Source organism: Monodelphis domestica, chromosome 3, assembly GCF_027887165.1.
Source record: "Monodelphis domestica isolate mMonDom1 chromosome 3, mMonDom1.pri, whole genome shotgun sequence".
NCBI classification, from domain to species: Eukaryota; Metazoa; Chordata; class Mammalia; order Didelphimorphia; family Didelphidae; genus Monodelphis; species Monodelphis domestica.
In genome coordinates, this window is record NC_077229.1 from 369205501 (window position 1) to 369221382 (window position 15882).

Genomic DNA, 15882 nt, shown 5'->3' on the forward strand with positions numbered 1-15882 from the left:
CCTGGCCCATCTATGCCCTTCATTCTTCTTCTTCTACTTCTCTATAGAGTAATATAGGATTCTATAACCCAGTGTATGTCTGTTCTTCCCTCTCTGAATGAATTCCAAATAAGAGTTAGATTTAAGTATTTTCCATAATCACCCTCATCCTTCCCTCTACTGTTACTGTATTTTCTCCCCCACATCTCTTTATGTGATATAATTTACCCCATTTTACTTTTCTTCCCATTTCTCTTAGTACAATACACTTTTTCATACCCAGATTTTTTAACATATCCTAATAGTTTACTACCATACCCTACACCTATGTAATCTTCTCCTATGATAATGATAATAATTTTATGAGTTGCAGACATCACATTTCCATATAAGAATATAAATAAATTTGATGTTATTGGAACCCTTATTTTTTTTCTCTTTCTTATTTATCTTTTTTATGCTCCTCTTAAATTTTGTATTTGGACATCAAATTTCCTTTTTTAAGTGTAATCTTCAAGAATGCTTGGAAATCAAATTATCAGACTTTCCCCTGAGAGGATATATTAAGTTTCGATGGGTAGGTGATTCTTGGTTATAAACCCAGTTCTCTTGATTTCCAGAATATCATATTCCAAGCCTTCCAGTTCTTTAATGTTGAAGATACCAGATACTGTGTAATCCTGCCTCGGGCTCTATGATATTTCAATTTTTTTTTCTTTTTGGGTGTTTGCAGTCTTTTTTTCTTGGTCTGGGAGCTTTTGAATTTGACCTTAACATTCCTGGGAGTTATCATTGGGGAACTAATTGCAGGAGGTAATCTGTGGATTTTCTCAATATTTGGACAGTTTTCTTTGATAATTCCTTGAAATATGATGTCTATTGTTTTTTATGTTTGTTTGTTTTTTGAAATCTTGACTTTCAGGTAGTCCTTTAATTCTTAAATTATCTCTCCTGGATCTATTTTCCAGGTTAGTTGTTTGTGCAATAAGATATTTCATCTTTTTTCTCCATTTTAAAAATCTTTTTGATGTGTTTTATTGCTTCTTGTTGTCCCATGAAGTCACTAGCTTCTATTTGCCCAATTCTAATTTTTAAAAAAAATAATTTGTTCCATGACCTTTTAATTTTTCCTTTCACTTGGGTCCATTCTTCTTTTCATGGAACCCTTTCCTATATTGGAAAAGGCAAATCTATTTTTTTGGCAAATTTTTTCATTGAATTTTTGTGCCTCTTTTTCCAGTTGACAACTTTTTCTCTTAAGCTATTTTTTGCTTTATTTTTATTTCTTTTCCCATTTTATTTTTCTTCTTATTTGATTTTTTTATATTCATTTTTGAGTTCTTTAAGCAACTGACATCAATTCCCATTTTTCTTCAAAGTTTTACATGTGGTTGCTTAGATTTTTACCATTTCCTGTTAATTCTGTGCTTTATTCCTTTTCCTTATTGAAATTTTCTAGGAATATGTATTTATTTTACTGTTTATTCATTTTCCCAGCCTTATTTTGGCTGTGGATATGGAATTTTGAAAGCTCCTGACTGAGTATCCTCTGCTAATGGCTAATAGATCTCTGCACTGGGAGCCATTTTGCCTTAGGGCTAACGCTTAAAAGGGCAAAGTGCTATGGACTTCCAGGGCTCACTGTGGGCTAGTGCCAAGGCCTAGGATTTCAAAGTGTTGGTCTGGGGTGTTCTGTTGTTGTTGATGTAGATAAGGGTCTTAGGACCCCAAATTTGGCCTATGCCCAAGCTCAGAACCTGGCACAATAGCTGGGTGGTGTGGTTGACCAGCATACCTTAGCATGTAGTCTTCTTTCTTATTGCATGAAAAGCCACTCTACCTTCCTTTATCAAATTTTTTATTTAGCCATGATTTTCTTTTAATAAGGAAGGTTTCACACTATTCATAATCAAAGGATAAACTATGGGAGTGGAAACACTGAGGAAAAGCAACTGCCTGAATACAGCAGTTGAGGGGACATGACAGAAGAGAGACTCTAAATGAACACTCTAATGAAAATATTATCAACATAGCAATGGGTTCAAATCAAGAAAACATGTAATGCCCAGTGGATTTATGCGTCGGCTATGGGGGGTGAGGGGGGAGGAAAAGAAAATGATCTATGTCTTTAATGAATAATGCTTGGAAATGATCAAATAAAATATTAAAAAAATAAAAAAAATAAGGAAGGTTTCAAAGTCCTGAATTATATTAAATATACATTTCTATCCCTGATGTATTATACTCAGTTTTTGGTGGGTAGGTGATTCTTGTTTTTAATCTTGGCTGCTTTGCTCTCTGAAATATCATCATCCAAACCTTAAAATTATTCAGTATAGTAGCAGTAGTCTTTCAGTAACCGAGGATGACGATTGTCTTTGTGCGTTTGCATCTATTGCTCACCCAGCATGTGAAGACTGCTTTGGCTGAACAGATGGAAGAAACCAATAAGACGGTTCAACGGTTGAGATGGTGATGCAGCAAAGCACTTGTAATAATTAAAATAGTGGAAGACATAAACTGTAGTAGATATAAGAGTGGTTGTTTAAATTGTGACTGCAGAAAATATGGTTTCAAGACAATGTCTTGTTTTAAATCAAATAATATAAAGTGGTCGCCAGGGAAAAATTCCCAATTATTAAATATACCCAAGTCAGCTGGGTTTTATAGAGATTTTAATTAATACAAATGAGGAATTAAAGAAAGAGAGAGAGAGAGAAAAAGGGAATATAGAGAAAAAGGATAGGCCGGCCCAGGCCAGCCCAGGCCAACCCAGGCCCAAGGCCTAAGAGAAAGATCAGTCAGTATTTTATCCACTCACCACAAGATTTGTCCAAGCAAGGATTCAGAGGGACAGAGTCTCCTCAGAGGGAGTTCCAGCCAGAGTCAGCCTCCCTGAGACTATCCTGAGACTCAGCTTTTCCTCTCCTTATAAGGGGAATTTTCTCCTATGTCACCTCCCCTAAGTTCTCACATCTACCAATCACAGTAGACGTTTTTCAAAGGACAGACCATTCTTAGTTCACACCTAAGAAGGCTTACATTTTTTATTAAGTTCACACCAGAAAACCTCTGAGTAAGTTTCTCACCTCTTTGCTCCTTGTAAATTCACAAGTTGCCTGACCTTTATAGGTACTTAGCACCCTTTTATCTTAGATCTAAAAATAGGCACAGCTTAAGAACTTTTGCCTTACTATAAGTATGGGTTTAAGTATTTTTCATTGTTCAGCAAGGAGTTTACAACTTCATCTTCCCCTAAAGTATGGCTTAAGTAGGGGTGGAGTAGAAGTCTCACATTCCTGATCTAAGTAGAGGTCTCACATTCCTGATCTAAGTTCCTTCATTGTTTAAAGTGGGGAATGGTCTTAACCAAATCTTATAAAGTAGGGTCTGAGAAGTTTTTAAGGTTCACACACTGTGGAGTGCTTAGGTCGTGTTGGAGCACAAAAGACAACATGACCATCCAATGCAGCTGAGGAAGTCTCCAGGTGTAATGACCTTTTGTGCCATTGGACCCAGGCTTCCAACGCCAAGAGAGTGGGACTGTCTCTGTGCAACGACCTTTCCACTTAAATCTCCTTCACCCACAAGTGTCTTTGCGCACAAAAACGCACAAAGTCAATCATCATCCTCGGTTACCGACTACTACTACTACTACTACTACTACTACTACTACTACTACTACTACTACTACTACTACTACTACTACTAGATGAGTATGCACAAAGACACTAATTTAGTCAATAGTAAAAAAAATAAAGATTATATGGAAATTCAAATCTAGGAAATCTGTATATGTACATATTCCTAAATGGCTTGCAACCAATGAAGAGTCCCTTTAGTTTTTTCATTACTATCAGTATCTTGAACAAGACTTAAAAATGAAAAAAATATCATTAAGAATCATTAAGAAGTGGAAAATTGAGTTAGATTGCATTTGGGAAACTTTTAATGCATATGCACATATATTTATGCACATATATATACATATGCACATATTACAATGGTTTATTGTAACCCTAATTATATATACATATATATATCCAGTATATGTACTTATAATTTTATATGCATTGTGCTTAAAATAAAGAATAATAACAAAATCATTATAATATTATTAATCTAACTCCATATAATATTCTGTCATCTTCATTTTTAATAATGGAAAACTTCATAATGCATATAGGACTTTTAGAAGTTTATATTATTTTTAGAATCTTAAATATATCCCTGAAATGGATTCATGGTAAAAAAAACAACAAACAAACATGACCTATTTGAATTCTACCTCTGACATTTATTCACAATGTGTCATTTTATATCTCTAAACCTTATTGTTCTTCATAAGGTGAATAAGTTGGAGTCAGTGACCTCTATTATGCCTTCCACATTTAAATCTACAAATTTTATCTTTTGTAGGAGTCTTTTCTGAAGCTCTATCCATCTACTAAAGCATTCTCAGAATGCTTTCCACTTGCTTTATAAACAACTAATACATACTTAGTTATTGAATACTGTTACCCCATTAGAATATAGGTTTCTTGAGGTGAGCACTATGGGTTTTCCTTTCTGTGCTTATTACAATGCCTTTTATAAGACTGAACATTTAATACATTTTTCTTGACTGATTGTCTAACCTGTATATTTTAAGTATCCATAAACATCATTTTTCTTTCAGTACTTTCATTTGACATCAGGTTGTGTTTACAAGCCTTTAAATCTTGTTTTTTATATATAAAGAAGGAGCAGAATTCTTGCTTTGGACAAAGTACAAGATGACTAAAACATATGCCCACAAAATTTTACTCTAGAGGTAAAATACCCTAGAAAGCAGCAGGCTGGAGGAAGCAACAATAACTAAATCTGATCATATAATTAATTTCATTCAGACATTCGTAGTTCAGAAGTGATTATATTTCAGTTGTTTTTAAATTTTATTTCCCTACTTCCATGAAATATATATAAATATTATGTATAAGTATTATATATACTAATAAAATCTCTATATAATGTCAACATTAACTGAAAACAGCAGAGACTCAGCTAATTTTAAATATTATAAGAATATATAGACTAGTAAAATATATTATCCTTAATACAATAAAAAGAACACAATTGTCAATATTGTATTTAAAGTATATGACATACCCTTATTCTGTTAATTGACAAAAAAACTGTATCTTGGTATTTTTAAAGATTATAATTATTATTTAATTTAAACAGTACATATTGATATTACTGTGTTCTCTCTGGCTCTGGCTTTCCATCTATTTGTCTCTATCTCTGTCTTTCTCTCCACCCCTATATACAGACTGATGTAGGTAAAGATGAATATATTCATATCTCTTGATTTATATCTAATATCTATCTATATGATAAGAAATATTTATTTTTGAATGTATACATATCTATATAATAATATGTATACATATGTATATATTAAAAGATATAGCTATTTTCAAAACTCTAGAACAATATAAATATGTATATAATATAGATAATATTACTTTTTGCATGTTATATATAATACATAAAAATATATATATTGATATCTAAATACAGGCTATTTATAACAATATATGCATATATATATTTATGAACATAACATTATAAATATTTATATGTGCATTGTTTTGTAGATAACTATAGATTTGAGAGTGTGAATAGAATATCTATTTTTACTTACCTGTCTTTACTTATATTATTACCTATTTATATATTGATTTGTCTATTTCTCTGGGTTTTTTTATTTGAATTCTTTAGTGGGAATCCAGAGAGTACATTTCCAAATCTCAGGTCCCACACTTACTAGTTATACAGATTTTGCCAATTCTTTCTCTTTCTGAAACTCATTTTCTTCAACCTTGAAATAAAAACAACTATATTTACCATTCCTGCCTCAGAATTTTTTAAAGGGATGTATATCATTAGTGAAAATGTTCATTTAATTGCTTTCCAACTTTGAGTTATTCTGATAATAGTCATTCATTAATATGAGAAGAATTTATGATTTTATCAATATAAGTAACTACCAATATGGGAACTCTTGTCAGTAAATGTACATTGCATCATATATTACAAACCCTCTTTTTAACAAATAGAAAATGTAAGACATATGCTAAATGAATTTCTCAAGGTTGAATAGATAATTAGTGCTAAGAATAAAGAGTATTAAGAACTAAATAACTTTTAACACATAATCTAAAATGTTTTATGTCATGTTTGGGCCAATTTATGGAGCTCTACCAGCTTTGAATAAGTGTATCATTCTACCCATAACTACTCCAACTGTGATTTTTCTATGTTTTATCATCTTAAATGCTTTGATCAGTATGAATAATAACTTCAAAATAGATTTGTTTTATTTCCTTTGTATATTTTTGTTTTGGTATTTATTGTTAGTATTTGGTGATATTGAATTATTTTGTAAAAATGTGATTCTTGATAGTTTACACTCTTTCTTTGAAAGTAATTCATTACAAATGGGATATTTCATAGAACTAGTCAAAATAATTATACAATTCAACTAGAGATATGAAATATCTATACTTCCAAGGGGGGAAAAAGGAAAAGTAAGAAAGAATCAAGAGAAATACTTCCTGATTTCAAACTTCATTATAAAGCAAATTAAACAAATTTGTTTGGTATTGATTAAAAATCAGAATGCCATAATGCCTAGATAAGGAAGAGTTAGAAACAATTGAATTCAATAATGCTAGTTCAATGAAATCAAGAACAAAAATTACTGTATTTAGGAAAGAAATGCAAATTTCACAAGAATTATTGGTTAAGAAATGTAGCAGAAATTAATTTTAGAAAAAAAGACTATTTCATTTGCTATAATAAACTCAAAATGGATATATACTATCTGAATATAATAATTCTCTCTGTCTCTCCCTCTCTCATTCACTTTCTCAATCTGTCTCTCACACACAGATATACAGACACACAAAATTAGATGACAACTAGATCATTTTTCTTTCATAATTATGGCTATGGGGAGAAGCGTTAACCACACAAGATGGAACTATCAGTATAAATTATTTCAATTACATGAAATTGAAAAGATTTTTCACAAACAAAACAAATCTATCTAAGATAAGAAGGAAAATCATCCATCATGAAAAAATAGCATCAAATAATTATTGTTTGAAGTTATTTTTAAACCCTTTGTGCCTTAGCATCAACTCTAAAATAGAAGGGTAAAGTTTGGACAAACTGAGCTGACTGATTTGTCCAGCATCACACGGTTGGGACATGCAGCCATGTTTGATTGCAGGTCTTCCTGAAATCAGAGTTAGCACTCTATCCATTTTACCACCTACCTGCCGCGCATTAATATCCTATTGATAAATTTGTCCAACCAGCCTGGAAAATAATTTGGAATTATGTTTGGAAATTATGTTTAGAAGTTTACTGCAATGTTTCATAATCCTGGGTATAAATCAAGGGAAGTTAATGATTAAAAGAAAGATCCCATTTTACCTAAAGATACTGATTGTTATAGCAAAGAACTAGAAATGAGTTAAATGTCCATAATGGAATAGTTCAACAAACTGTGGTATATGAATGTAATAATATTGTGCTCTGCCATAAGAGGGATGCATGATATAATTATAAAGGAAGAGATAATATAAACAAATTATAACAATGGGGAACTTATTGCTTATCAGATTTATGCATAGGAACAGAATTTATGAGCAAACAAGAAATAGAAAGCATGTTCTGAATCTCATTTCTCTCATCAATAATGCTCCAAATCATTATTGATGAGAGAAATGTGAATCAGAACAATGCTAAAATATAATCTCACATCTATCAGATTGGCTAAAATTATAAAAGGGCAAAATGAACATGTTGTAAAGGATGTGGAAAAAAGAGACACAAATACATTGTTGATGAAACTATGAACTGATCCAAACATTTTTTTATTATTTTAAATTTTATTTTAATTTTTTTCCATTACATGTTTCATGTTGATGTCTCCCTCCCCCCTTCCTTTTTCCCTCCTGGAAGTGACAAGCAATTCTACAGGGTTATACATGTATATTATCATTATAAACCTATTTCCACATAATTCAATTTTGTGACAGAGTAATTTTTAAAAATCCAAACCCCAAATCATATACCCATATAAACAAATGATAATTCATTTTCTCTGGATTTCTACTCCTAAAGTTATTTCTCTAGTTGTGGATAGCATTCTTTCTTATAAGACCTTTAGAATTGTCCTGGATCATTGCATTACTATTAGAGACAAAGTCAATTCCATTTGATTATCCCACAATGTTTCAGTTACTGTACATAATATTTTGGTTCTGCTTATTTCACTCCACAATTCATATAGGTATTTCTAGTTCTTATAGAAATCAATCAATTGATTATTCCTTCTAGGATAATAGTATCCCATCATCATTACATACCACAATGTGTTCACTCATTACCCAATTGAGGGACATCCTCTCATTTTCCAATTTTGTTGCCACCACAAAAAGCAGGCTATAAATGTTTTTGTACAAAAAGATCCTTTCACTTTTTTTATCTCTTTGGTATACAAGCCTAGTAGTAGCATTGTTCGATCAAAGGGCAAGCATTCTTTTAAAACCCTTTAGGGATAAATTCCAAATTACCTTCTAGCATGTGACCCAATCATTTTGGAAAGCAACCCAGATTTATATTCAAAGAGTTATTAAACTGTATATTTTTACTCATTAATAATACTACTGGATTTTTCATAAGGTGACCAAAGATAAAGGAAAGAAAACTATTTGTTCTAAGATATTTGTAGCAGCATTTTTTGTCATGGTAAAGATCTAGAAACTGAAGGGATGTCCCTCAATTGGAGTCTGGCTGAACAAGTTGTGGTATAGGATTGTAATGGAATACTGTTATATTAATATATAAACTATGTAAATGTTTTTATATAAATAAAGAACATTATGTAAGAACATTTATAAGTAATATATAATTCTTCATTTGCAAAGAAACAGAAAAATTAAGTTGATTGCTCAAAGCTAGGACAATAGTGAAGTTGTTTCTAAAATACTCATGAATTCTAATATTCCATTCCTGATTGAGCTACAAAATTAGGGAAATTGTAAGGCAATATTATTTAGTATTTGAAATACAGTTGAGATAATAGTTAACTCAAATGAGTCATATTGGATCATTCCTAACTTCTTCAGCAGAACTAATAATTTAAACTGGTATCAAAATCAAAATTTGAATTATTTAGAAATAAATGTTGTATTTAGTAAGTAGAATACTTTCATCTAATATAAATGGTAGAAACTCTCCTAGTGAAATGCCAAAGAACATGGTTATTTATTAGTCACTTTTTCTTCTTTTTCACATTTACGTTACTGGTGTTTCTATTTGTATAGATAGTCTTTTCACCAATGACAATGAAACACCACATACTCTATGCTGTAAAATTCTTCTCTTTTTTTCCCCCTACAAACATCCCAAAGATGATTTATATAGAACACTAGAACTTCTTCCAGGTTAATCCATGAGGGATAATATGTTTTATTGTCATTTAAATAAATATTATCCTTCCATTTCCTCCCATTAAATATAATATAGAAAAAGTTACAATGAATGTTTTTATTTCAAATGTTATATTTTAATAAACCTACACTACCTAAATTAGGGTTAGTTTTCTAAGTAAATTAGAAAAGAGAAAATTTTGTTTTCTATTGCCTCTTAATTCTCTTAATTTTTTCTGTTGTTGCTCTACTCTATTTTTACTCTTTTATCAATTATTGGAGTAGACAATAGACAAATTCATTTCATTATTCATGTTACTGGGAAAAGAGCAATTGTTCTCCATTACAGATAATGAAAGCTTTTGGTTATAGTCACAGGTCTATTCATTACTGTATTTTTAACATAAAGAAAGGCTCCATTTTTTGATTCCTATTTCATCTTTTGATATGAACTCAGTCAAGAAGGTGAATTAGGAGAAAACAATTTAATCAAATACTGAACTTATTTAGAAACGAAGGGAAGAAATCTGGAAGTTTGCAGATAATAGCTTCAGGGATTTTGATTTTGTGGCAAATGTGAATATCATGAACCTCAAAGGATAATAGTGATGGAAGTAGAAGAACTTGGATTTAGCAATTATGGTAAAGAGTATTCCAACTCTCATTGCTTTGAACAATATCATATCAAAATGCCCAGATTTGAACCAAAAAAATTCTTGCATTTAAATGACCAAAGAATTAAGTTAGAGTCTAACCTAAATATAACTTCCCAATGTTCTTACCAGCAAGTTCTGTCAATGAAACACTGTAATCCTTTTTACCTATTAAATTTTTCTAAAATTTATGCTCTATTAGAAGTCATTGAGAACCTCCATAACATAAGTTTTTGAATTAGGATTTTGTGGAGGTACCATCATATGATTTTTATTGTTTTCTTATAATTTCCTAATGTTGAATCATTCTTCTTTTACTGATATTAAGTCAGTTTTTATAATGAGTAATTTTGTAACTGTGTTTCATATTCAAAGCATACTGTTTAGCATCTCTATTTTCTCTTTTATTTTTTTTTTCAAAACAAAACCAAAGAATGTTTCTATTGCTTTTGTGTAAATTTGTAGTTTTTCTTGGCATTAGATTAGTAGTTGATAAAGAATAATTCAGGTTAATAGTTTTCTCTTGATGAGGGGAAAAATTAACCAATTAACATTTAAAGCTTAAATATATTCAAGCATGTTTAATTTGTGGGAATTCAGCTTTTGGCCTTGGTAAAGTGAAAGTGAGAAAGAGAAAGCATTAGAGAGGTAAAAAGAAAAACTATGTAAATAGTATGGGTGATTCTGTCTTCTGTTCCACTCAATGAATATATGTCCTGTAGTGATTGTGAGATGGGAAAAATGTGAATCTATTATTCCCTCCGTTGGTTCCAGTCCTCCAGTTTATCTCATATTGTGAGTATTTCAGCATTACAAGTTCAGTTCTAAAATCTTCTCTTCATATTTCTATTCAATCCATTTATTCTGAGTTTACAGTGGTAGAGGCAATGACATAAATATTAGTTCTTCTTCCTTGCAAAACTAGTAAGCTAGAAGGTCCTTGCTTTGCTCTCTGATTTTCTTCCATTTTTACAAATGATGATAAAAGAAGGTTGAGGAATTATGTGGTATAAGATTGTGAAATTTTTATTAAAGTATTTCCCTCTAAGATCAGTTTTCCTGTCAATCAAAGTTTTAGCTTTTTTGGCTTCTTTGTTTATTTCTGGTTGAGCAGAAATGTTACCACATTTTGCTCCTGATTTGTAGCTTAGCTGTGTATGTTGAAAAACTTGAGTTCCTATTTAGTTGTTTCCTTGGCAAACATATTTCAACCATGTATTCTCTGAAATAGATGGCATTATTTTAAGAACACTTTAGATCTTTTCATGCACAAACATTAAAATATATCATTTTATCTTTTATGGACTATTCATGAAATTTTAAACAGATAGTACACAATCTTTACCTTAAGTATTTTATCATTGAACCCTATATGTGACTGCTTATTGAATGTTGGATTTTTTTCTTTACATACAAACATTATTTTTTTAATTTTCTAAATAACTGCAGTTTGATTTACTAGAAACATTCTTACCTTAAATATATATATATATATATATATATATACACACATATATATGTATATACACATTTCCTCAGCCAGATATAAATCTTTGGATTTTGGCTTAAAAACAAAGCAAAACAAAACAAAACACACACACACACACACACACACACACACACACACACAGAAAAAGAGAGGAGAGAGAGAGGTGCCTACCTTATTTTTTGCTTGAAGCAATATGATCAGTGTTGTTAATGCTTAGAATAGTACCTGACACATGGTGCTTAATAGATGCTTGTTGACTTTATTTCTTATTGATTCTACATGTCTTTCCCAAATAAATATAACTCAAGAATCTCCCAGACCACTCTCTCATCCATTCATTAAGTAATCATCCCCTGCCTCACCCACCCAGTTCTAAGTACTAGTAATTAATGTTTGATTCCTTTTTTTTGTTTGTTTCTAACCTTCCTACTCTACTGAATCAAAAAGGCAGGGGCCTTAAAAATAATTATACTTTAACCTTTATTTTATTAGTCATGTTGTCAAAAAAGTTGAGAAAGATAAAGTAAGTGGAAAACAAAGTATGCTTCAATCTGCACTGATAGTTCATCAGTTATCTCTCAATGTAGATTGCATTTGTCTTCCTGAGTCACTTGGAATTGTCTTGGATCACAGTATTGTTTAAAGTAACTAAATTTTTCACAGGCAATCATCATTACAATATTGCTGCTACTGTGTACAATGATCTCCTGGTTCTGTTTATTTCATTCTGCATTAGTTCATTTAAATCTTCAAATATTTTTTCTGAAAACATTTCTTTTAAAGTTTTTGCAGCGAAATACTATTCCATCATTATCATACACCACAACTCATCGAGAAGGGCATCTCTTCCATTTCCAGTTCATTGATACAATGAAAAGCCCTGCTTTAAATCTGCTATAGGTTCAGAAAGGCAGGAATCTTAAAGGACTAAAAATTTGATTTCTTAAAAGATAGAACAACTAAGTACATTTGGAACTGAATGGAAAACCTCAAAAAATTCATATATGGTTTGATATCAGTTTGTTGGGAGGTTTGTAGTGCAGTTTCTGAGTAATCTATGCTTGGCCATATACTTTAAAATATCTTCATTAAATTCTGAGATAAAGCCATAGATGGAATGCTTAACAAATTGGCAAGTGAAATGAGAGTAGGAGAGAAAAAAGTCATGCTGTTAGTCAAGATCCAAAATGTCTAGACTGACTAGAACAAAGAGTCAAAACGAATAAGATAAAATTGAATAGGAATAATTATACTAGGAATTAAGAATTAAACTTCACAAATATAGCATTGCCAGGAATTCTAATGAAAACTATCAGAGGATTTGATGGACTAAAATATGTAACAACAGTATAATATATGAAGAGTAGAGCTTGAAAAATCCCTTGTCCTGGTCAGGTGACATTTGCAGTATTCCGTGTGGGCACTACATTTTAGGAAAAATATTTTTTGGTAGTGGTGTGCCCTTCTCTCCCACTGGTTATAGAATAGAGTCATGAGTTCTAAAACCTCCATTTAAGGAGAACGCTTAGATCAAAACATTTCACTTCTGACCTGACTGTAGTATTCTGATTTTTCCACCCAAGTTGGGTACTTTCCCTGGTGTCATACTTTGCACTCCTCACTTTTAGCTTTTTGTCATTTAATTGATTGATTGTGTAGTGAAGAGTAACCAAAGGTGATAAGAGTCTTTGAGACCATGTCGGATGAAGATCAATTGTAAGAATCAAGGAATGTTTACTCTGGAGAAGAGAAAATTTAGGAGGGATATGAAGCTTCCTTCCTATATTTTATGGACTGCTATATGGAAAAGAGATGACACATACATTGTTCTACTTGGCACCAGATGGCAAGACTAGAAAGAGTAAGTAAAAGCTAGAAAGAGGGAAATTTAAGCTTGATACCAGAGAAATTTTTAAAAGACTAGCAATTCAAACCCTGTAAGATCTCAAAGGAGATCTCCAAGGAAAAGTTGAATGGCCATTTCTCAGGAATGTATTAGAGACTATTACTCTTCTGGAATGAGTTGTTCTAGATGGTCTCTGATGTCTCTTACAACTCTCAGATTCTGTTATTCCTTCAGGTTTTAGCATTTTTTTCTTGTCATAATTATTTGTTTTTACTTAAATTTGTTGGCACATATAGTAAGTTCTAAAAAGTTTAAGCTCTTGAAGACAGACCTATTTTAATTTTTTTTTCTTTATAACCCTGTTGCTTCAAACATAAAATATACTTAGTAAATATGCAATATTTTAATGGGATAGAATTAAATAAATTCCTCCAGACTGGTAGTTCACTACTCATAGCCACAGAATATCAGCAGAAGAATTTTGGTATTTAAAAGATGGACATTTTTGTCAGTAATTCATCTAATATCACTGAAAAAAGTACAGTTCTCTTAATGTGAGTTGGTCTAATATCTTTCTACTAGATCTTACATTTTCTACTTATAGTACTTTGATGGATTCATTTGATGGGCTCTCCATCAATTTGCTATGCAAGTCTAGCCACTTTCCTCTCAATTTTTAAATGGTTTGACCAATTTTTTGTTTCTACATATATAGATTACAATGAAATTTGGTTTTGTGATATTTTTTAATGAATTTAATATCATGTGAATGGAGAGACCAAACCACACAAATGTATCTTCTGTGTAAACATCTTCTCTAAAACTTAGACAAACATATCTTTTTTTTCATCATACTTGATGTTTATATTTAGAATGTTATTGAAGATAAAGTAACATGGTATAGTGGAAAGGATATGATCCAGTGTCACTGGCTTCCTTGCTGTTCATTGTATACAAGATAGAATTTAGTTCTGAACTTTGGTCAACTTCACTTACTATCTATCCCCCATACCTTGAACCTTTTATCTTCTCATCTCTTCCTCCTAACTTCCTTGGTTTCTTTCAAGTGTCAGGTAAAATATATATCTTCTACAAGATGATGCTTAATCATAGTATCTTTTTGTCTTCTTGTGAAATCATCTTCTATTTATCCTGTATATATCTTGTTTGTACAAAGAGTTTTTATTTTACATTTTCTCTTTCTCTTCCTTATTGATTTATGTGTTGCTTGAGAGCAGGAACTTTTAGGGGAATTAATAAGGGGTTATATTATTTAATTTGCTTGACTTTTTTTGCCTTTGTATCTCCAGTGCTTAAAATAGTACCTGCACATACTTTTCATTTAATAAATGCTTGTTAACTAATTGGCAAATGGTTAAAGGTTATGGACAAGCAATTATCAGATAAAGAAATTAAACATATCAATAATTATATAAAATGGCTTAAATCACTCTTGATTGAAGAAATGCAAGTTAAAACAATGCTGAGGTACCATATCACCCCTTTCAGATTGACTAATATAACAGTAAAAGCAAATGATAAATGTTGGAGGAGATGTGGCAAAGTTGGGATATTAATGTATTGTTGGTAGGGCTGTAAATTAATTCAACATTCTGGAGAGCAGTATGATACTATTGCCAAAGGGCTCCAAAACTGGGCATACACTTTGATCCTATAATACCACTACTGGAATCCCAAACAGATAATAGAAAAAGGGAAAGGATATTTATAGCAGTTCTTTTTGTGGTGGCAAAGAATTGGAAATTGAAGGGATGTCCATTAATTGGGAAATGATTGAACCAATTGTGGTATATTGATAATGAAATACTATTGTGCTATGAGAAATGATAAGTATGATTATTTCAGAAAAATCTGGGGAAATCTTCATTAACTGATGCAGAGTGCAACAAACAGAACTGGGAGAACATTGTACACAATAATAGCAACATTGTATAATTATCAACTGTGAAAACTTGGCTACTCTCAGTAATGCAATAATCTGGGACAATTCTGAACGACTTATGACAGGGGATGCACCTCCAGAGAAAGAACTGTTGAGTTGGATGCATTGTACATCAAAGCATAATATCTTTTTGGCTTTATGTGAATGTGTTCTTTCAACAATGACCAACATGGAAATGTATTTGCATGATAATATATGTATGATCCATGAAAAAAATTCTTAACTAAATGTATGGATGTTTACAATTTTACAAGACCTGGTTTGAAGTTCCATTCTGCTATTCACTGCCTTAGTGATCTTGTAAAAAACAGTTAGCCCCTCTGAGCCAAAGTTTCTTCAAGGGACTTGGGATAGAATGACTAAGGTCATTTCTGGATCTTGAATCTATGATTATATCACCATACTTTCATTTCCCATAGTAATTTTTTAAAGTATAATTTAAAAATAATGGAATTCACCTTGTT

The 15882-nt window shown here is 31.3% G+C and overlaps 1 protein-coding gene across 8 annotated transcripts in view; it reads left to right on the forward strand.

The window, feature by feature from the left end:
* CDH18 (cadherin 18) overlaps positions 1-15882 on the forward strand; it is a 1512838-nt gene that overhangs the window by 936681 nt on the left and 560275 nt on the right. The gene's annotated exons all lie outside the window — the stretch shown is intronic.